The sequence below is a fragment of the Triturus cristatus genome, chromosome 4_1, assembly GCF_964204655.1.
Source record: "Triturus cristatus chromosome 4_1, aTriCri1.1, whole genome shotgun sequence".
In the NCBI taxonomy this organism is placed as follows: domain Eukaryota; kingdom Metazoa; phylum Chordata; class Amphibia; order Caudata; family Salamandridae; genus Triturus; species Triturus cristatus.
Window position 1 is genome coordinate 1,009,486,402 of NC_140585.1, and position 24,491 is coordinate 1,009,510,892.

The window sequence follows — 24,491 nt, forward strand, 5'->3', positions numbered from 1 at the left end:
AATATGCTCATTGTGATGGTTCCGCATGCAGTTGACACTCTTCTGAATCGGACAAAGACTCAACATCTGACGAGTGCAAGGTTGTCCGGATATGAGTTGACCCTTTTGGCAAGTCATATACAGATCAAGCGTTGTAATGTGCTCAATCCGGCGACATTGTTGCCGACTAATATGGAATCAGATGATGTACCACCACATGATTGGTATTTACGAACTGAGGAAGAAACAAAGGGTCGTGTGGACCTGAAAAACACTCCATTGACAGATCCCGATGGCACATTGTATGTTGATGGTTCATGTTTTAAGTTGCCGAATGGTGATGTGACGACTGCGTATGCTGTAGTGACGTTGAGTACGGTTGTGGAAACTGCGAGATTGAGCCAGAATTCAGCACAAGCGGCAGAATTGATTGCGTTGACAAGAGCGTGTGTTTTATCTAAGGGAAAGCGAGTGAATGTGTTTACCGACAGTCAGTATGCATTTGGTGTTGCACATAGTTTTGGTCGACTGTGGAGAGAAAGAGGATTTATGACATCGCATGGTGCGAAGATCCAACACGGACAGCTCGTGAACGATCTTTTGGATGCACTTACATTGCCTAAACAAGTGGCGATCATTAAATGTAGTGCGCATCGAAAGGTTACGGATGACGTTGGTCGTGGTAATGCATTTGCGGATGAGATTGCTAAAGAAACGGCTAAGAACCTTGCAACCCGAATGTATGTTACGAGTTCAGTGAGGTGGCCGACGGAGACTGGTGTGTATGAAGACACTGTTGAGAGCGTGAAAGCAATTCAGAATGAGGCCACTGAAACTGAAAAGATTAAGTGGAAAGAAAGCACGGGAAAGTTAGACACGCATGGATGTTGGGTTGACTTGTCAGAATATCAGAGGTGGATGTTACCGGATGCATATGTGCTAGCTGTTGTGACTATGGGTCACGGCTTGTCACACATTAGTGCGAAAGGTATATGTAAGTTATTGTCCCCTGTATGGAAGAACAATGGTATTGCTAAATGTGCTGAGAGGGTGGTTAAGAGTGGTATGGTGTGTTTGATGCATAATCCTGGCAAGGGCACCCCCACTCCACCTGGTCATTTTGCTCCTCCTGCCTGTCCCTTTGAGGTTATCCAACTGGACTTCATCCATATGGAGAGATGCAATAATCTGAAGTACGTTTTGGTTGTGGTTTGTGCGTTCTCCAGATGGATCGAGGCCTATCCTCTTAAGGATAATACTGCCCTGTCCACCGCGAAAGTCCTACTGAAGGAATACTTTCCTCGGTATGGAATGCCACGGATTGTGTGGTCAGATAATGGAAGCGAGTTTGTGGGAAGTGTGATGCAGAGTGTGTGTAAGGGCCTTGGAATTCGACAGAAATTCCATAGCACCAATCATCCCCAGGCAGCGGGTTTGGTTGAGGGGTACAATGGTACTCTGAAGCTGAAACTTGCGAAGATACAAGCAACGACTGGTTTGTCATGGCCCGATGCCTTGCCTCTGGCTCTCTTATCGACCAGAGTGACTGTGCACTCTCGAGTAGGGCTCAGCCCATATGAGATTGTGTTCAGCCGCCCTGCGAACATTTGGGGAGTCCCGAGGCCTAAGGCCTTTGACAGTCTTGAGTACCCAATGCTAATTGATTATCTTCATGATCTGACTGCTAAACTGAGGTTAATTCATCAACAGGTCTTTGAAGCTTTACCGGCACAGACAGAGGGTCCTGGACATCGGCTTCAACCGGGTGACTGGGTTGTTACCCGTAATTTTGGCAGAAAACGTAACCTGGAGCCGAGATTCGTGGGACCCTACCAAGTGCTGTTGGCTACGAGGACTGCAGTTCGGTTGGAAGGCAGAAAGAACTGGGTTCACGCCACCCATACCAAGAAAGTTCCGATCCCTTTACCAGCAGACAGTTGAGTGAGAACTGGTATTGCGGCAACGGAAACCGAGACCCCTCTATGCTTTGTGCCGTTCAGTGATGTTCAACCTGTAAGAGACAATTCATCGCAGCCAGACACATCTGTTGAGTCATCAGTTTTGGAGAACTCAAAGTCTGCATTGTCATCTGATCGACTGAACACTGTTACACCAGTTGAACAATTATTTGAGGAGCAGACTCGATCTGGAAGAAATCGATATTTTCTTCGCCCACGTAACAAAGACTAATACATTTTTCCTCATCTTTTCCTTTACTGTTGCCACGAACATTATGAACAATTACATCCTTTTCTGATTTTTTGAGTTCCTTTTTATGTGTACTCTTTATAGCTAAGAGATTTTTATTAAGTTGAGTGTTTGTTTAGGAAAACCTATCATCCGGGTTAACCGTAGGGCCGTGCGGGTACTCCTTTCTGTTTAGCAGGTTCCTGACACTAGGTTGGTTACTTTTGTCGACTCCTGGGAACTCCTGGGAATTGATAATCGCTACTCAGAACGAAGTGCGTCAAGGACGTCACGGACGGTTCTTAGAGGATGGCATTCTCTAAGCTGTTGGAAGAAGAAAGGATGTCGGCGCAAAGATCAAAATTGCATAAGATCATACGGACAAAATGTTTTTTGTTTGAGGTATTCCTGCTGTTTCTGACTCTATCTATGCTGTTGGTGGGTGGAGTGTATTTTGGAATACAATCGTTATTGCCTTCCATTTCACCTACTTTTTCTCCTAAACTAAGTGCTGTCACCACTGTTTCTCCACATTCCTTTCATCCTCTGCCCCAACATGAACAGGTTAGGCGTGCGGAATTCATGAATAATTCCTTCGTTCAACTCCTACATCAGCATCAGTTGGTGGTAAATACTACCAACTGTTGGGTGTGCGGGTTAATGCCACATACCATGGATAGGGGTATTCCGTACTTGGTTCTCCCTTATAGCTCCCAAGGGTCAGCTCGAGCATTCCAAACTATGTTCCATAGTGCACTAGATTCCTACCCCAGTCGAGAGCCACGTTCTGCAAACTTCGGTCCTGGTCCGTACCACAAACCTTTGGCGATAGCGATTGCTGATTTAGATAGAGATATTTTTGATGCATCGCTTATTCCGGAGGAAGAGGTGCAAGCCTATAAAGATCTGAGTGAGGCTGAGTATAGTATGTCAGTGGGAGATAGACAGCTTAAGAGCTCGTCTCCAATATGGATCGTACCCCACCTCGGTAATTTCTGCTTGAAGGGTCTTGGTCGAAATCCGAGAGCACAACTTGGGGAGAGTGCTTGTACAGATACGTATGTTTTACCAACGCTCTCTTCCCCTGTTTTCTTGACTGCCAAGGGTACCTATTTCGTATGTTATGAGCGTGCATATACATGGTTGCCCCGTGACTTCTCGGGTACCTGTTATATTGCGAATCTTTTGCCACCGACTTTTACAGTTGCCTCAGACTATCACAAGACTAGAGTTGTGAGAGGCGTTATTAGTAAAGAGGACACTGCCGGTCAAGAAGCAGGAGACTTCTTTAAGGGTTTCTTGCCGTTTTGGGGACCTATGGTTAATAGTAGGAACCTGAGACAGTTGACCCGTGTAGTAGAGTCAACTGCTAACATAACTGCGAGTGCTCTTGGTAATCTAACAGCAGAACTTCAGGCGGATAGACTTATGATGTTGCAGAACCGTATGGTTCTAGATGTTGTTCTAGCAGATAGAGGTGGTGTGTGCAAAGTGATCCATTCGAGTTGTTGCATTTTCATCCCTGACAACGCTCCAACTGTTTACCAAGCCATCTCGAAGTTACATAAGATCTCCGAGTCCATACACGTGGACGAAGGTGGTTGGCCACTTCTAGGATGGTTTTGGGGCCTGATATCAACTTGGGGTTGGCAGATTCTGATGATCGTAGGGGTTGTTGTAACGTTTTTGCTCACGTGTTGTCTTTGTGTGCAGTGTGGTCCTGCCTTATGTGGTCTTTGTGCCACAACGTGTATAAGACGGCCATCTGTTACCAAGGAGACATTGATGGATAGAATGATGTTCCAGCAACAACTGAACGATTTGATGAATATCGAAATCGATTCTGATCTCGACTAGTGCTTGCCTACGTGAGGGCAAAAGGAGCGTCTGAGGTTCCGTGAGAATCGTAATGGCACTTTTTGGGTGTTTTCGAATATGGACGAGTTTGGTATCTACGAACCGCAAATGACGAGTTAGGTGGGTGTACGCATTTTCGCTACGCTACTATGTATGGTTCATCTCATTTCTGGGTATGTCCATCTGAACCCTCGGGTTCCATCTTAGGTACGGCATCCATTTTGTTTCTTGCCCTCAAGTAGCCAGCGAACGGACCCTGTCCGCTTCGTGACCCAGGGATTCCCAAGTTTCCGTGGAGGACACGTGTTCCTTTGAAGGTGTCTTTACGATGAGGGGGATGACACGGCAAAGGCAGATGGCTCCGCCCGAGGGTCATCTTGCTGTGCCAGTGTATTGTTTCAGTCATGCATGCATTAGGCACGAGTCCTTTGATCCTGCAATTAAGTTTCTGATATTACTTTTTACACTCTTTTTCCAATCTGTGTGCATCCTTGTCTTTCCTTTGCATCTGTTCCTGTCCTTTCTCCTAATTCGTTTACAGCCAGAATGGAATGTGCTTAATGTGGGGATAGTGTGCTTTTACAGTTGGGAACCGGCAATGCTGCTGTAATTATGTTCCGGGCTTCTGAAACATGAATGCGACCCTCTTGAAGTTTATTTTGGGAACTGAGTTGTAACCTTTGTTCGTCATGTTGTGCAATGACGAAAATGTGTATAAAAGGAGCGATCCACTTGTGCAATTTGAAGCAGTCTCCCAGAACCTACACGTTGTGTACTTCTTGCAACTTCTGTATCCCTGCAGTAAATAAACGCTGATCTTTGACGCTGCCGGAAGTGTCCCATGTCTCTGTGTTTTGTACGCCGGAACAAGTAACCCACGAAGGTTTCAGGTGTTGTCCCCTGGCACCGCTGGGCCTTAGAATAGCCCAGTCCTTCAAATCCCTCTGGCTTTCAAGAAAGCCATAGTGGTACCCCTCCTAAAAAAAAACGGAGCTGATCACGCGCTTTTACCTAACTACCGCCCGATCTCCCTGTTTCTGTTTCTGGTGAAGGTTTTAGATGCTCATGTAGCTAAATGTCTATCCAGCTTTTTAGAGGAGTCTAGATACTTGGATCCCCATCAGGCCGGGTTTCGGCCAGTTCATTCCACTGAAACTGTGATCCTCGCTGTCCTGGACACCCTCCGGGACAACGCTGATAGAAGCTCCCCTCAGGCACTGGTATTATTGGATCTCTCTGCCGCCTTTGACATGGTCAACCATACCATTCTGGCTGACCGTGTCAAACAGGCGGGTATTCAAGGTGTGGCGGCTCGCTGTCTGAATTCCTTTCTGGAAGATCGCTCCCGGGCCGTCCATCCAGGACACTTCTTGGCTTCCCCACGCAAAACCACCTGTGGTGTCCCACAGGGCTCGGCTCTCTCTCCCCACCTATTCAATCTTTATATTGCCCCCTTGATTCAGTCCCTCAAAGACAGGAAGGTGAAAGTTTTCAACTATGCAGATGACCTTCAACTAGTCTTCAAGATTGAAAACCTGCACAGCTCTGTCACTGACTTCCAGGCCACCATGCTGCACATCCAACGTTGGATGGACCATAACCACCTTAAATTAAACCCTGGCAAGACAGAGCTTGTTCACACCGGGGGCAGCCATAAGTTCTGGGGTCCACACTATTGGCCACCTGAGCTAGGACCTCCTCCCTCCCCTTCCCCTTCGACCCCTCGACAATGACCTCTCACTGAAAACTCAGGTTGGCGTGGTTATCTCTAAGTGCTTCTTTCAAATGCGCAAGATCAGGAAAATACATCGCCTTCTCACTGAGGAAGCACTGATCCAGGTCATAATAGACACTGTCCTGTCGCACTTGGACTACGTCAACTCTGTGTACTTGGGCATGCCACTATACCTGCTCAAACGGCTGCAGAAGGCCCAGAACCATGCAGCCCAACTGGTCTTTCGACAACCTAGATGGCAACCTGTAACCCCCTTGCTGAGGAAACTGCATTGGCTCCCCATTTCCCAGCGCTGCGCCTTTAAAACAGGCAGCCTCATCTTTAAATCCATGCATGGCAACAGTCTCGTATTTGTCAACAGCCTGATACTCAGGCACATTCCCTGACGCAACCTACGATCTGCCACCTCTCACACCTCACCACCCTGGCGTTCAAATGGGTATGTCAAGGAGGCCGCAGATTTGCTACCCTCGCCTCCAAAATGTGGAACTCCCTCCCGCTGGAAATACAGTCCTGCACCGACCTTCTGCAATTCAGGAAGTCCCTTAAAACATGGCTATTTGCACAAGCCTATAATTAATGTCCTCTTCGATAGCATACAGAGCCTATAGCGCCATGAAACCACCCGGTGTACGTGCGCTTTACAAGTCATTATTAACATTAACAAACAGCCAGCAAAGCAGCCCACACATTGACCTGTCAGACCAGCCCATCGGGCACAGCATGGTTGCCCTATAGCTCTTCTACCTGACCCTGCGTTCTTTTTCAACCCTTCTCTCTCATTCTCAGTTGTTTCATCTGCACTCTATGTCCTCTGGGCCTTTTCCCTACCCTTCCCTTTCCTGTCTTATATCCTTCCATGGCCTTTCACAAGCGGCCTTTGAACCCCTTCCTTGTGAGAGACCCTTTTGCTACCGTCTGCCATCCATTCAGCTACCTCCCCTCCACTACCTTCATATCTGTACAAGCTTGGCTGTAGTCGAGAAGTAAAAATGGGTTATGAGGCAGAGAAACGTTTTCATATTCTAGGAAGCATGGAAAATAAGATACTACCACTCGCATCAAACTGTAAAAATCAGCAGTTATGGTCAAACATATCATAATGTGGATTTGTAAAGCGCACGTTCACCCAAGGGTATCTTGGCGCTGAATAACTGAATCTGAATGTTTACAAACAGAATCGAAAAGTTAGATGTGTCCACACAAAAAAAATAACGTACAATGCATAACAATACCAAGATACACTTTCAGTCTTTTGTGGGAGCTAAGCAGATATTCAGATTTTCATTGTGGGAGAGAATTTTACATGAAACAGGTTTATAAGATTTCAAAAAGATGACTTTTAAAAGGGATCTATTTTAACACAGAGTAAGTAAAAAACCTAAGCAGTGAGCTCATTCATACCACAAAGAACCATGGAACTTCTTGGGTGGTCAGAAATGAAATAGATTAGATTCTGTCTGTAGTGCCTGGAAATCATGGTGGTTTTTTGGACGTGACCTACGCATGCTTTGGGCATACGATTGAGCGGAGGGGATGTAAGCTTGATTTTCAGTAAACAATAGGGGGCAGATTTACTAGGAAGTGCTGCAGCGTGGCAACGCAAGCCCTTTGGCTGCGCCATGCTGTGGCAATTCCAAAGCACAGGAATGCAACATATTTACAATAATATGTTGCATTCCTGTGCTCTTCCCTGCGCTGGCGCACAGCTGTCATGCGCTGGCACAGGCACCCTTGCACCATGGTGCAAGGATGCCTGCGTCATGGGGGGATTGTTTTTGTGCAAGAAGGGGCACCTTCCTGCATAAAAACAATCACTACAGGCATTTTACTCTTTCAATGCATGCTGTAGAATGCAGCACGCATTGAAAGAGGAAACAACGAGGAGAAATGAAAAAGTTTCTCCTTGTTTCACATTGCTCCGCCATCCCTGGGGAGGCGTAGCATTCAGACGCATTTCCAGATTTACAATTCCTCGTAAATCTGGAAATGTGTCTTGTTCCATGGGTGTTGCTTGGGAACACCCACAGCAACACCCATAGAACGCCCCTTGTACGCAAAAGTGCTGCGTGTAAAGGGGCCATATTTACAAGGACAGGAAAAGCCATGCAGGGTGGATTTTCCTGTCCTTGTAAATATGGAGCAGTAAAATACGCCACCAGTACGCCACAAAAAGTGGCGTACTTGTGGCGCAGGGGGCTTGAAAATCCGTAAATCCATTCAGTACATAACATAGAACTGTAGGCTGAGAACGTGAATTCTGTGTTCAGAGGGATGCCTGGATTGGGTCTTTGCGACGAAAACGTCTTGCCCACATAGAATTATCACAAGACTTAAAAAGCACTACTCTCTGGACATCGGTGCACTGCGTGAATCCGGGTTCCATTCATACTCGAGAAAAATAGTTTAATCTTTTTTTCCAGCTGTCAAATGTAATTAACAAGAATTCCATGATGCTTTCATTAAGGCTAAACCTCTTTGAGCTTAAAGGGTTTATATGATGTTAAAATCCAGGGTAATGAAGAGCAAATCAGACACAGTGTTGCTTGGCAATTGAAAACCCCACTTTTCTGGCATAGATGCATTTGCATATTAGTTCACTCCTAATGAAGAGAACAGCGCGTGCAGCTGCTACATATAACTAACATCCATGGACAAAGCCAATAGGTCTGGCTTTAATAAGCTAACACATGCAAATAGCATTTGTGCATGCCAGTGGTTGCTTGCATTCACACATTAAATCCAGACTTATTGACAGAGGCATGCAACCCCTTTTGCATTAAGGATGTCTATGCTGGAAGGCTCTCACTTGGTCCAGATAGGAAGAGAAGGCTTTTTCACAGAAGAAAGCTCCACAACTACTGGTGTCAGACAACCTATTCCCTCCAATTTAGCTGCTCCTCAGCTGGCTTCAGTTTCATCCCATGTCCGTTTGGAGGGTCGTGGCCTGCCTGTCATATGAATTGTGCTACGTAAGCAAATGATGCCAGTTGGACTGTTTCCACAAGGGTGAATGTTTGCATTGTCCAGCATTCCGTCCATGAATTGTTTTTTTTTGTGCATATGTCGCCCTAAGTGGGAAGGGTATGCCCAGACATGGGTCCCGTGCTCACTACACCACTGCATTCAAGCTAGCCTGGCTGATGATGGGTGATGCCCTGAAACTGATCCCAGGATGCTTGTGTTCGGTCCAGGGAGGGCCTGGCTTGGCAGTTCAGGCTGGACTGTTCCCACAAGGAACAGGGTCAAGACTGATTTGCATATGGCTGGGTCCAAACTGGGGTGGTGTGGAGAGCAAAAGAATGATGGATTAAACCCAGATCCTTGTGACTGGGGGTGAATGCTTGCATTGTCCAGCATTACGTCCATCAATTGTTTTTTTTTGCATATGTCTGTCATGTGAAGTCCGATATACAAAATAGCAGACCATATATGCCAATATTTGGGAACAGAAAACAGAAAGCTATTGTAAAATAACTCGGAAATTTAAATTCAGCATTCGTTTGCATTCTAGACGAGAATCTTTTAATGGTGATAACACTAAATAAAAACTATTGTTGGCATAACAATCAGAAGCTTCTTATCTAAAATGGGAGTGATGTCATTTTTGCATTGACAGAGACTAATTCACAGCCTTGCATGCACTGCACTACATTAGCAGACTGCTGGCCATACACAGCACGTGCTTAGCTGAATACTGGCTGTAAAATACGGTTTTTGTTTGTGCTTGTCTACATGAAAACAGAGTAGAACGGGGAGAACAGGTAAAGGCTGTTATGGAAAAGAGGAGTTTGCGGTGTTGTAGAACCTCGTCCTTTCTGCAGGGTAATGCAAAATGTTTGTCTTCCTTAGCTGAACCCGTTTTTATTGGCTTTAGAACTCTGCACACTTTAGTCCTGCTAACCAGTTGTAACATGCATGTACTCGCCCTTCCAAACATGGTAACATTGGTCAACATCAGATTGGTGCATTTATTCTACTTATAAGTCCCTAATATATGGTACTACACATATCCAGGGCCTGTAGATTAAAAGCTTTTAGTGGGCTGCGGCACTTATTGTGACACCCATTAAAGTAGCACTGTAAAACATGTCTCAAGCCTGCCACAGTAGCCTGTAGTGAAATTTTAAACTATCATTACGACCTAGTAAAATAAAACTTTTGCCTGACCTACATGTTCTTTTTTAATACTTATATGTCACCTGTAAGGTAAGCTCTAAAAGCTCATAGGATAGGATGCATTGTATTAAAAACGTAGGACATGTTTGCTTAAGTTTTACATTACTTGGCAGGAAAAAAACCAAAGTAATTTTTAAAAGTAGCAAGGCTAGCTCTCCCATAGGCTAACACTGGGTTACCTTATTACTTATAATCAGTGATAATTTGAGTTTAGCAATAGCTATAGAAATAGTTCTTCCACTCCATTGACTTGCAATTTAAAATCCTCTTTATAGGTCAATTTGGATTGTAAAATGCTATTCGTAAAATGCAGATTTTAGAAAGTTGGCCTTTTTCCGCCTAAACCCAATATGCTTTTGTACCAGTGTCCAAGGGCACATGACTGTTAATGGCTCCCCTGTGGTGTGATATGTATTCCTCTCTTGAGCAGGGTGGCCTGGGGACTAACACTCAGCTCTTCCTGAGCTTCAAAGATTAGCCTAAGGGTCCTATCTAGCCCCTTCCTGACATCTGAAGATGCCTACTCTGTCATTGGCAGATGCACCTCACAACTGGGCTTGCCTGCGCTATGTTTGGAGCCAGACCCAGGGGAAAGGGAAGAACTGACCATAGCCTGTTTAAGGTTAGTCAAAGGGGGTGTCCCCCACACACAGGCTGGTTCTGGGTATAAACGTGGCACCCTCAAAACATCTCATTAAAACACTCCTGAATGGAAGAAGATTCAGAGGAATGTTTGTCCTGCTCTCTGAATAAGGAAGACTGGGCCTGCTTGCCATGAGCCCAGGACCCATAAGTGAGCCAAGGAACAGTTTGCTGGCCTCCTGTTTGAGCTACAGAGACACAACAAGCATCCAGAGGTGTCTTTTGTTTCCAGCTGACTGTCGTGGGCACATACAGACAGCACATGCTTAAGTACACCCATGCATGTCGCCATTTCCATACTCTTTCACCGTATTACCAGAAACACATGAGATGACCACCAAGTGTGATTGATCAAACACTCTGGGGAAGTAATGCTGATCAAACACTCAGGGAATATAATGCACAATTGTATTTGAGAATCCAGAAGTACAGCGAATTGTATGTATATTTCAGGGGTAATGCAAGGCTGTATACATAGGCAAGTGCAAGCCTATGTTTTGTGAGGCTTACTGCGAGACCGTGCAAGACTTCCAAGTCTCAGAGGCCATCTTGGATCCCAAGGGCAATAAAGTTACACCCTCACTACCACACCCTGCTAGGCAATCTTGCCTCAACAGAAGACGTCCTTCTCCCGAGCGGCCTGTGCTGATTCCCAAAGCATGTGGGGATTTCAATCTTACCTCATATTTCTGCTCTCCTCTCTTGATCGCCGTATCTTCTCTGGCTGGCACAATCACCATTACAACAAACAATTGATGGACGGAATGCTGACAATGCAGACATTCTCCCCCAGTCAAGAGATCTGGGTTAAATCCATCGTTCTTTTGCCCACTACACCACCCCAGTTTAGACATGGCCATATGCAAATCAGTCTTGACCCTGTGCCTCATGGGAACAGTCCAGCCCGAACTGCCAAGCCATGTCTTCCCTGGACCGGAATCAAGCATCCTAGGACCGGTTTCTGGCTATCAGCCGTCATCAGCCAGGATAGCTTGACTCCAGTGGCGTAGTGAGCACGGGTCCCACGTCTGGGAATACCCATCCCACTTAGGGCGAAAAGCGTTACAACAAACAATTGATGGACGGAATGCTGACAATGCAGACATTCTCCCCCAGTCAAGAGATCTGGGTTAAATCCATCGTTCTTTTGCCCACTACACCACCCCAGTTTAGACATGGCCATATGCAAATCAGTCTTGACCCTGTGCCTCATGGGAACAGTCCAGCCCGACTGCCAAGCCCTGTCTTCCCTGGACCGGAATCAAGCATCCTAGGACCGGTTTCTGGCTATCAGCCGTCATCAGCCAGGATAGCTTGACTCCAGTGGCGTAGTGAGCACGGGTCCCACGTCTGGGAATACCCATCCCACTTAGGGCGAAAAGCGTTACAACAAACAATTGATGGACGGAATGCTGACAATGCAGACATTCTCCCCCAGTCAAGAGATCTGGGTTAAATCCATCGTTCTTTTGCCCAATACACCACCCCAGTTTAGACATGGCCATATGCAAATCAGTCTTGACCCTGTGCCTCATGGGAACAGTCCAGCCCGAACTGCCAAGCCATGTCTTCCCTGGACCGGAATCAAGCATCCTAGGACCGGTTTCTGGCTATCAGCCGTCATCAGCCAGGATAGCTTGACTCCAGTGGCGTAGTGAGCACGGGTCCCACGTCTGGGAATACCCATCCCACTTAGGGCGAAAAGCGTTACAACAAACAATTGATGGACGTAATGCTGACAATGCAGACATTCTCCCCCAGTCAAGAGATCTGGGTTAAATCCATCGTTCTTTTGCCCACTACACCACCCCAGTTTAGACATGGCCATATGCAAATCAGTCTTGACCCTGTGCCTCATGGGAACAGTCCGGCCCGAACTGCCAAGCCATGTCTTCCCTGGACCGGAATCAAGCATCCTAGGACCGGTTTCTGGCTATCAGCCGTCATCAGCCAGGATAGCTTGACTCCAGTGGCGTAGTGAGCACGGGTCCCACGTCTGGGAATACCCATCCCACTTAGGGCGAAAAGCGTTACAACAAACAATTGATGGACGGAATGCTGACAATGCAGACATTCTCCCCCAGTCAAGAGATCTGGGTTAAATCCATCGTTCTTTTGCCCAATACACCACCCCAGTTTAGACATGGCCATATGCAAATCAGTCTTGACCCTGTGCCTCATGGGAACAGTCCAGCCCGAACTGCCAAGCCATGTCTTCCCTGGACCGGAATCAAGCATCCTAGGACCGGTTTCTGGCTATCAGCCGTCATCAGCCAGGATAGCTTGACTCCAGTGGCGTAGTGAGCACGGGTCCCACGTCTGGGAATACCCATCCCACTTAGGGCGAAAAGCGTTACAACAAACAATTGATGGACGTAATGCTGACAATGCAGACATTCTCCCCCAGTCAAGAGATCTGGGTTAAATCCATCGTTCTTTTGCCCACTACACCACCCCAGTTTAGACATGGCCATATGCAAATCAGTCTTGACCATGTGCCTCATGGGAACAGTCCAGCCCGAACTGCCAAGCCATGTCTTCCCTGGACCGGAATCAAGCATCCTAGGACCGGTTTCTGGCTATCAGCCGTCATCAGCCAGGATGGCTTGACTCCAGTGGCGTAGTGAGCACGGGTCCCACGTCTGGGAATACCCATCCCACTTAGGGCGAAAAGCGTTACAACAAACAATTGATGGACGGAATGCTGACAATGCAGACATTCTCCCCCAGTCAAGAGATCTGGGTTAAATCCATCGTTCTTTTGCCCAATACACCACCCCAGTTTAGACATGGCCATATGCAAATCAGTCTTGACCCTGTGCCTCATGGGAACAGTCCAGCCCGAACTGCCAAGCCATGTCTTCCCTGGACCGGAATCAAGCATCCTAGGACCGGTTTCTGGCTATCAGCCGTCATCAGCCAGGATAGCTTGACTCCAGTGGCGTAGTGAGCACGGGTCCCACGTCTGGGAATACCCATCCCACTTAGGGCGAAAAGCGTTACAACAAACAATTGATGGACGGAATGCTGACAATGCAGACATTCTCCCCCAGTCAAGAGATCTGGGTTAAATCCATCGTTCTTTTGCCCAATACACCACCCCAGTTTAGACATGGCCATATGCAAATCAGTCTTGACCCTGTGCCTCATGGGAACAGTCCAGCCCGAACTGCCAAGCCATGTCTTCCCTGGACCGGAATCAAGCATCCTAGGACCGGTTTCTGGCTATCAGCCGTCATCAGCCAGGATAGCTTGACTCCAGTGGAGTAGTGAGCACGGGTCCACGTCTGGGAATACCCATCCCACTTAGGGCGAAAAGCGTTACAACAAACAATTGATGGACGTAATGCTGACAATGCAGACATTCTCCCCCAGTCAAGATATCTGGGTTAAATCCATTGTTCTTTTGCCCACTACACCACCCCAGTTTAGACATGGCCATATGCAAATCAGTCTTGACCCTGTGCCTCATGGGAACAGTCCGGCCCGAACTGCCAAGCCATGTCTTACCTGGACCGGAATCAAGCATCCTAGGACCGGTTTCTGGCTATCAGCCGTCATCAGCCAGGATAGCTTGACTCCAGTGGCGTAGTGAGCACGGGTCCCACGTCTGGGAATACCCATCCCACTTAGGGCGAAAAGCGTTACAACAAACAATTGATGGACGGAATGCTGACAATGCAGACATTCTCCCCCAGTCAAGAGATCTGGGTTAAATCCATCGTTCTTTTGCCCACTACACCACCCCAGTTTAGACATGGCCATATGCAAATCAGTCTTGACCATGTGCCTCATGGGAACAGTCCGGCCCGAACTGCCAAGCCATGTCTTCCCTGGACCGGAATCAAGCATCCTAGGACCGGTTTCTGGCTATCAGCCGTCATCAGCCAGGATGGCTTGACTCCAGTGGCGTAGTGAGCACGGGTCCCACGTCTGGGAATACCCATCCCACTTAGGGCGAAAAGCGTTACAACAAACAATTGATGGACGGAATGCTGACAATGCAGACATTCTCCCCCAGTCAAGAGATCTGGGTTAAATCCATCGTTCTTTTGCCCAATACACCACCCCAGTTTAGACATGGCCATATGCAAATCAGTCTTGACCCTGTGCCTCATGGGAACAGTCCAGCCCGAACTGCCAAGCCATGTCTTCCCTGGACCGGAATCAAGCATCCTAGGACCGGTTTCTGGCTATCAGCCGTCATCAGCCAGGATAGCTTGACTCCAGTGGCGTAGTGAGCACGGGTCCCACGTCTGGGAATACCCATCCCACTTAGGGCGAAAAGCGTTACAACAAACAATTGATGGACGGAATGCTGACAATGCAGACATTCTCCCCCAGTCAAGAGATCTGGGTTAAATCCATCGTTCTTTTGCCCAATACACCACCCCAGTTTAGACATGGCCATATGCAAATCAGTCTTGACCCTGTGCCTCATGGGAACAGTCCAGCCCGAACTGCCAAGCCATGTCTTCCCTGGACCGGAATCAAGCATCCTAGGACCGGTTTCTGGCTATCAGCCGTCATCAGCCAGGATAGCTTGACTCCAGTGGCGTAGTGAGCACGGGTCCCACGTCTGGGAATACCCATCCCACTTAGGGCGAAAAGCGTTACAACAAACAATTGATGGACGTAATGCTGACAATGCAGACATTCTCCCCCAGTCAAGAGATCTGGGTTAAATCCATTGTTCTTTTGCCCACTACACCACCCCAGTTTAGACATGGCCATATGCAAATCAGTCTTGACCCTGTGCCTCATGGGAACAGTCCGGCCCGAACTGCCAAGCCATGTCTTACCTGGACCGGAATCAAGCATCCTAGGACCGGTTTCTGGCTATCAGCCGTCATCAGCCAGGATAGCTTGACTCCAGTGGCGTAGTGAGCACGGGTCCCACGTCTGGGAATACCCATCCCACTTAGGGCGAAAAGCGTTACAACAAACAATTGATGGACGGAATGCTGACAATGCAGACATTCTCCCCCAGTCAAGAGATCTGGGTTAAATCCATCGTTCTTTTGCCCACTACACCACCCCAGTTTAGACATGGCCATATGCAAATCAGTCTTGACCCTGTGCCTCATGGGAACAGTCCAGCCCGAACTGCCAAGCCATGTCTTCCCTGGACCGGAATCAAGCATCCTAGGACCGGTTTCTGGCTATCAGCCGTCATCAGCCAGGATAGCTTGACTCCAGTGGCGTAGTGAGCACGGGTCCCACGTCTGGGAATACCCATCCCACTTAGGGCGAAAAGCGTTACAACAAACAATTGATGGACGGAATGCTGACAATGCAGACATTCTCCCCCAGTCAAGAGATCTGGGTTAAATCCATCATTCTTTTGCCCACTACACCACCCCAGTTTAGACATGGCCATATGCAAATCAGTCTTGACCCTGTGCCTCATGGGAACAGTCCAGCCCGAACTGCCAAGCCATGTCTTCCCTGGACCGGAATCAAGCATCCTAGGACCGGTTTCTGGCTATCAGCCGTCATCAGCCAGGATAGCTTGAATCCAGTGGCGTAGTGAGCACGGGTCCCACGTCTGGGAATACCCATCCCACTTAGGGCGAAAAGCGTTACAACAAACAATTGATGGACGGAATGCTGACAATGCAGACATTCTCCCCCAGTCAAGAGATCTGGGTTAAATCCATCGTTCTTTTGCCCACTACACCACCCCAGTTTAGACATGGCCATATGCAAATCAGTCTTGACCCTGTGCCTCATGGGAACAGTCCAGCCCGAACTGCCAAGCCATGTCTTCCCTGGACCGGAATCAAGCATCCTAGGACCGGTTTCTGGCTATCAGCCGTCATCAGCCAGGATAGCTTGACTCCAGTGGCGTAGTGAGCACGGGTCCCACATCTGGGAATACCCATCCCACTTAGGGCGAAAAGCGTTACAACAAACAATTGATGGACGGAATGCTGACAATGCAGACATTCTCCCCCAGTCAAGAGATCTGGGTTAAATCCATCGTTCTTTTGCCCACTACACCACCCCAGTTTAGACATGGCCATATGCAAATCAGTCTTGACCCTGTGCCTCATGGGAACAGTCCAGCCCGAACTGCCAAGCCATGTCTTCCCTGGACCGGAATCAAGCATCCTAGGACCGGTTTCTGGCTATCAGCCGTCATCAGCCAGGATAGCTTGACTCCAGTGGCGTAGTGAGCACGGGTCCCACGTCTGGGAATACCCATCCCACTTAGGGCGAAAAGCGTTACAACAAACAATTGATGGACGGAATGCTGACAATGCAGACATTCTCCCCCAGTCAAGAGATCTGGGTTAAATCCATCATTCTTTTGCCCACTAAGCCACCCCAGTTTAGACATGGCCATATGCAAATCAGTCTTGACCCTGTGCCTCATGGGAACAGTCCAGCCCGAACTGCCAAGCCATGTCTTCCCTGGACCGGAATCAAGCATCCTAGGACCGGTTTCTGGCTATCAGCCGTCATCAGCCAGGATAGCTTGACTCCAGTGGCGTAGTGAGCACGGGTCCCACGTCTGGGAATACCCATCCCACTTAGGGCGAAAAGCGTTACAACAAACAATTGATGGACGGAATGCTGACAATGCAGACATTCTCCCCCAGTCAAGAGATCTGGGTTAAATCCATCGTTCTTTTGCCCACTACACCACCCCAGTTTAGACATGGCCATATGCAAATCAGTCTTGACCCTGTGCCTCATGGGAACAGTCCAGCCCGAACTGCCAAGCCATGTCTTCCCTGGACCGGAATCAAGCATCCTAGGACCGGTTTCTGGCTATCAGCCGTCATCAGCCAGGATAGCTTGACTCCAGTGGCGTAGTGAGCACGGGTCCCACGTCTGGGAATACCCATCCCACTTAGGGCGAAAAGCGTTACAACAAACAATTGATGGACGGAATGCTGACAATGCAGACATTCTCCCCCAGTCAAGAGATCTGGGTTAAATCCATCGTTCTTTTGCCCACTACACCACCCCAGTTTAGACATGGCCATGGCACAATCACCATGGCGGACCCGCCTGGACATGCAAAATATTAGAAACAAAAAACAGCAGTCAGTTAAGTGACAATGTGGCAATGTATCCATGCATATATGATAACAGGACATAATACTAAATCACATAGTGGATCTGTCCTCGAGTGAGGGGATCATTTGTGATTTGGCATCCAGAATTCAAATCATGCCACTGTTAAGAGATATGTACTTACCTTAGTAGCCCCCGACATGGCCCCGCAGGGATGACATGGACCTACCTGCAAGTTCTCAATGTGCCCTTGATAAAGATGTGGGTCACCTCTGTAAGTCCTACCTCTTACTCAGGACTGTAAGGAAAGCAGATGGGACTGATGAAGGAAATCCTGTTGTGGAGTCAAATGTGCTGCCGCGATTCCCATGTATCTGCTGTTGTCGTACCTTGAGGAGACACAATTAAACAACTCATGTGGACATGACACCCAGTATCCGTTATGTTCTGACCTCCATATCCTAGAGTTGTGGCAAACAATAAGTGAAGGTAAGTATCTGCGATCAACAAAGCTCTTGTCTTTGATATCAGTGCACTCATAAAGGAATGGTGATTCTTGTTATCGGGGTTTTTCTGATCTCTGTTGTAATTGTATGCAGTTCACTCAATATCTGCAGAAGGGAGACAGAGGTATTTTACATTTGGAATGTACATGCGCATGGCTTCTCTAGTTTTCAATACAATGTGTCACACACTATGTACTATAAACAATCACCTAAAACCTCTGACACATAACTCATGGGGATTTTCTAGCCTTGCTCTGCTAAAACCTTGTTGTTGAACCTATGCATGAAGCAAATTGTAACTGCACCTTGGTGCACAAGCTGTTAGTTGCTAAGTGCAGCATTAGTCCCTGATAGCCACAATTGCAATGTTAGTCTCTGATTGCATAATAAGTCAAACACAAATGGACACTGTGCTTGATTCAACATGTACTGGTGTCCTGAGGCTGGGTGTAAAGTATCCAGGGCACGTTGAGTAGAGGAAAAGTACTTTATTTCCAGGAAATACACAACCCACGAAAAGAACAACCTCCTCGAAGAAAATCAGGCAGCAACTGACATGGGCAGGCCAGAATTCCAAACAGGAATGTAGAATGCACGCATGACAGCTGCCACAAGAAAGCGAATGCAGAACCCCCAACACTACACATCCTCCCCCCAAAACACAATGAAAAAAACAAATATTTTTCACAAAATATAATTAGACATCCAAGAAGGTTTCTCAAGGATTCTTTTCCCCAAAGCAGAGGGTACATTATGTAAAACCTCATTAGAAACAACCTTTGGCGAAACGACTTCCGCTGGAGAAGAATCGGACAAAGAATTACCATCAGTAAAGACCAAATCTCCACAAGAAGAATCCACATTATCCAAACAGTTGCTCTTTACACAAGAGGTAGAATCAAAATAAACACCTTTATTACCTTTGAGATAGCAATGCATTTCAGATTCCAAACCTTACCATCATTTAACATAACTGCATTTTTCAAAACTTTAGTGACCTCAAAGGGACCAAGAAATTGGTTAGTACCTTTTTTCACCTTCCATGGTTTATTGACCTTAACAAGTGTGCCAATTTCAATGTTGATATTAACCGTGGAACCTTTTCTAAGGTCATAAGATCTTTTGTTTCTGATGGTTTCTCTAACCATCTCCAAATCTAAATTGGAGACAGTGCTAGGAACCAACCATGCAGGGTTAAGTTTAGTTCTAGGAACCCTGCCTCTCATAATTTCGAAAGGAGTACATCCAGTCATTTCATTAAATGCAGTACGATAACTCCAGACAGTTTTAAAAATGTGTAACTCCCAATTATTATCGTCAGTGCCAACAAATTGGATAGCACCGTTGAGCACCCTATTGAAGCGCTCAATCATGCCATTCCCACTGGGATTGTACAAATAAGTGGTACGAAGCTTAATACCTAATCTTTCAAAAGAAATTGAGCTTTGTGGGAAACAAACTGTACATCATTGTCAGAGATGATTTTGAAGACCCTCCTCAGTAAAAATGGTGTCTACGAAGGATAAAACAGCATCAGTGTCGACCTTGTTAACCATCTTGACAATGGGCCACCTGGAAAACACATCGATAGCAGAAATTATATACTTGGATTCATTACCAATGGAACCCACAATGTCAACAGCAATGGTTTCCCATGGACCATCTGGAATGCAAGAAAAACTCATATTTGATCGCAAAGTTCTGAGAAACTTATCAGCATTGGCACGAATCGCATAATTCCTGACAATACGTTCCACAAAAATGCCTAAACCTGGCCCCCAGAAACCATTGCTGACAGCACGTTTAGTCTTCACAATGCCACAATGACCTTCATGAGATAACTTAACAATAGAGTCTCTAAGCTTAAAAGGAGGAATAGCTTAATCTCCTCTCCAAAGAATGCCTTCTGCAGAAGAAAGTTCATTACTCACTTCCCAAAAACACATGAAATCAGGACTTAAAAGGATTTTGCAAGGCCAATCATTATTGATAAAAGACAATACCCTTTGCACAACAGAATCATCAGAATAAGATTCAAACCAAACTTGCTTATGAATAAAAGGGATACCTTCATCATGAACCAAAGCAATATGGAAATCATCCCAAGAATTGGAAACGCATTCCTTAATTTTTAAAGGCATCCTGGATAAAAAATCAGCAAAAACATTGTCTTTGCCCGGAACGTAGAAGATCTTATATATAAAATCTTGAAGTCTCATAGACATTCTAGCAATGCGTGCAGAAGCCTTGAGCATGCCATCAGTAGTAAGAAGGTTGACTAAAGGTTTGTGGTCACTTCTAATGTGATATTGTTTACCCCAGATTAAAGCTCTAAAATGTTCCAAAGCTCAAACAACAGTTAAAGTTTTCCTTTCAATTACAGAAAAAGTCTCCTCAGCAGAGGTAAGGGATCTAGAAGCATAGGCAATGAGGGCCTCACTCCCATCGACCTGTTTCTGGAATAAAACAGCACTCAAACCTTTAGAACTGGCATCAGTAGTGAGCACACTCAAGAGATTGGGATCAAAACCAGATAATGTAGTGTCCTCAGCAATGGCAGATTTGACATCATTGAATTATTTCTCACAATCAGAACACCACAAAAATGTTGACTTATTTTTAAGAAGTTGTCTGATTTGGTACACTCTGCATGAACCTTTTTAAAATATACTTAGCATAGAAGTCAGTGAGGCCAAGAAACAACCGAACGTTATCTTTGCTTTTCGGAGCAGGTGCAGAGAGAATTGCTTCCACTAGTGTTCAGGTTTAGGTTTAACACCATCAGAGCACAAAACATTACGTAAATAACTAACAGAGGTTTCAGCAAACTTACACTTCGAAAATTTTACAGTAAGGCCTCTGGAATCTAATATCTCTAATACCTTGGTGAGTAAGGAATCGTGTTCAGATTTGTCTTTACCATACAAAAGGACGTATGCTGGAAACATTGGACAAAAAAAACTTGGCGTCTTTGACAGAAGAAAGCATCTCAGAAATACGTGGTAATGGAAACTGGTCAACAAGGATGTTGTTATTAAGATACCTTAAGTCAATGCATAAATGAATATTGCCATTGGAACGTTAGGCAATAACAACTGGAGATACCCACTCAGAAGACTCAATTTTTTCAATAAGGTTTTCAGCAACTAAGTGATTCAGTTCTTTCTCCACCTCAGTCCTAACAGTAATGGGAATGTCCCTTGCTTTGAAAATTTTAGGACATGCATCCTTCTTGAGAATAATTTTATGCTCAAAGTTAGTTAATTTTTCCAATTTTTTCACTAAAAACATTGGGAAACCTCTTGAGCATGTTTTTACTGGTAGGTTCACTATCTGCAAGGACCATTACTGATTCAGGGCTTGCAACATATTTTAGCCTTAGTAAGGAAATCTGAACTGTGTAGCAGAAGTGCTAAAGTTATTCAAGCTGAATCTGTTCCCAAACAAGTGGAAATTGTGAGTAAAATTAATCTTAATTCTTACTCTTCTAAGAGTTATGGGAAAATTGATCACAACCAATCTGACGAATACAGAGATAAATCTAAGTCTTGTCTGAAGGAAATCTTTAAATGTTTCAGGTGTGACAGTCCTTCTCATCTTGCCAACAATAAGTTTTGCCCTGCGATAAAATAAAAGTTTTCACAATGTGGTTTAATTGGCCATTTTGCTAAGGTCTGTAAAAGGAAAGCTATGCAAAAAGTTACATGTGATTGTGATTATAGTGATGACGATACCAAGTCTTTCTCCCTTGCTGATGAGAAATTTGTTCTTATTGTCAAGGATGAAAGTTCTGAGAAAGTTTGCAATGTTTCTAACAAGAAAAAACCCCTGTGTGATATGACTATTGGTGGAGTTGACATTCAAATGTATGCTGATTCTGGTTCTCCATATTCTATTGTAAATGAAAATGTGTGGAATTCTTTATTTATTTCCAAATTAGGGGCTGATCTTGAAGAACCTGATATTTCTCTGGAAGGGTATTCTGGAGAAAAAATTGATTTATTGGGTTTTCGGAATTTAGTTTTTAGGGTTCAAGAACCGTGAAAGTCTTGGTAAATTGTAGGTATCTAAAAAAGGACCTTCTGTTTTAGGTTGGTTTGACCAGGGTGAACTTGGTATTTTATTAGATTCCAACAGCCCAGTTTCCATAGTAACAGTTCATGGAACATTCAACTTAACTGACAGGTCACAAGTTTACCATATTTTCAAGTTCACCACAGAATGTTGCAAATACAAACAGCAGGTGTGGTTGGCTTTACAAAATATGACCTTATCCTTTCTACAGTACATTTCAAAATGTTTTACTAACTAATAAGAAACATGCTTTTTAAACAAAGTAAAATGATGCACCCTATTTTTAAATGTACAATGTTCTTAAACAACCAATCAATTCTCTACTTTCTTAAAACCAGCATCTTCTCCACCATTTTAGATACCTCTCATTCCACCAATTTACTACCTCAGCTACAGACATCTTTTGATTACTTCCAGTCATCCCTTCAAGATGCTTTCAGTGTGGAGTGTTGGGCACAGCTATGTTTCCTGGTGCAAAAGGTATGCTGAGCGCAGAGGTATTGACAAAGACCGAGCTTTGCAAAATGTTGACATTAAGGGGCATATTCTCAAGGATCTATTGCCGAGTTACAGGCACTTTAGCGCAGCCAAAGTCGCGATAAATATACCGCCCCATTCACAAGCTGGTGATAACAGCCAACACCACCAGTTTTCCGGCAATAGCATCCTCAAAAAACATCGCCACAGATGACACCAGCAACTATCACTAATGAGATGCAGAGTAGATGTTCCCAAGCAAAAATCCTCAACAACACCACTCCGCAACATTCACAACAACCAGCCAGATCGGTGATAAGAACACAAACCATGTGATAAGGTGCGTTAGCTGCAGGAAATTAACACCTGCTCTGACCTGGTGCAAAGCCGGATGACAACCGGCAGCATAAAGGGAGCCCAGCCCAGAGCCACACCTGAAGAACAACAGAGGCCATAGAGCTACTCATCATGCAGCTCGGAGCCCCAACATGGCCACAACACGCACCTCCACCACCCCCAGGACCGCCACCCCGACCCGACCTCCACCGCCCCCCCGGACCACCACAGAAGCAGCGTACACAAAGACAGCGGACCTTCAGGAAACGCACCAGCCTCACAGACTTAACACCAGAGTATGTAATTGCCCACTACAGGCTCAAAAGGACAGCCATCCTCTGCATCCTGAACATCATTGCCCGCAGGCTGATGGTACCAACACAGCAGACAACCAACATCCCTCCGCAGACAAAGCTGCCGGCTGTGCTGCACCTGTTGGCCCGCGATTCCCATGTATCTGCTGTTGTCGTACCTTGAGGAGACACAATTAAACAACTCATGTGGACATGACACCCAGTATCCGTTATGTTCTGACCTCCATATCCTAGAGTTGTGGCAAACAATAAGTGAAGGTAAGTATCTGCGATCATCAAAGCTCTTGTCTTTGATATCAGTGCACTCATAAAGGAATGGTGATTCTTGTTATCGGGGTTTTTCTGATCTCTGTTGTAATTGTATGCAGTTCACTCAATATCTGCAGAAGGGAGACAGAGGTATTTTACATTTGGAATGTATATGCGCATGGCTTCTCTAGTTTTCAATACAATGTGTCACACACTATGTACTATAAACAATCACCTAAAACCTCTGACACATAACTCATGGGGATTTTCTAGCCTTGCTCTGCTAAAACCTTGTTGTTGAACCTATGCATGAAGCAAATTGTAACTGCACCTTGGTGCACAAGCTGTTAGTTGCTAAGTGCAGCATTAGTCCCTGATAGCCACAATTGCAATGTTAGTCTCTGATTGCATAATAAGTCAAACACAAATGGACACTGTGCTTGATTCAACATGTACTGGTGTCCTGAGGCTGGGTGTAAAGTATCCAGGGCACGTTGAGTAGAGGAAAAGTACTTTATTTCCAGGAAATACACAACCCACGAAAAGAACAACCTCCTAGAAGAAAATCAGGCAGCAACTGACATGGGCAGGCCAGAATTCCAAACAGGAATGTAGAATGCACGCATGACAGCTGCCACAAGAAAGCGAATGCAGAACCCCCAACACTACACACCCTCCCCCCAAAACACAATGAAAAAAACAAATATTTTTCACAAAATATAATTAGACATCCAAGAAGGTTTCTCAAGGATTCTTTTCCCCAAAGCAGAGGGTACATTATGTAAAACCTCATTAGAAACAACCTTTGGCGAAATGACTTCCGCTGGAGAAGAATCGGACAAAGAATTACCATCAGTAAAGACCAAATCTCCACAAGAAGAATCCACATTATCCAAACAGTTGCTCTTTACACAAGAGGTAGAATCAAAA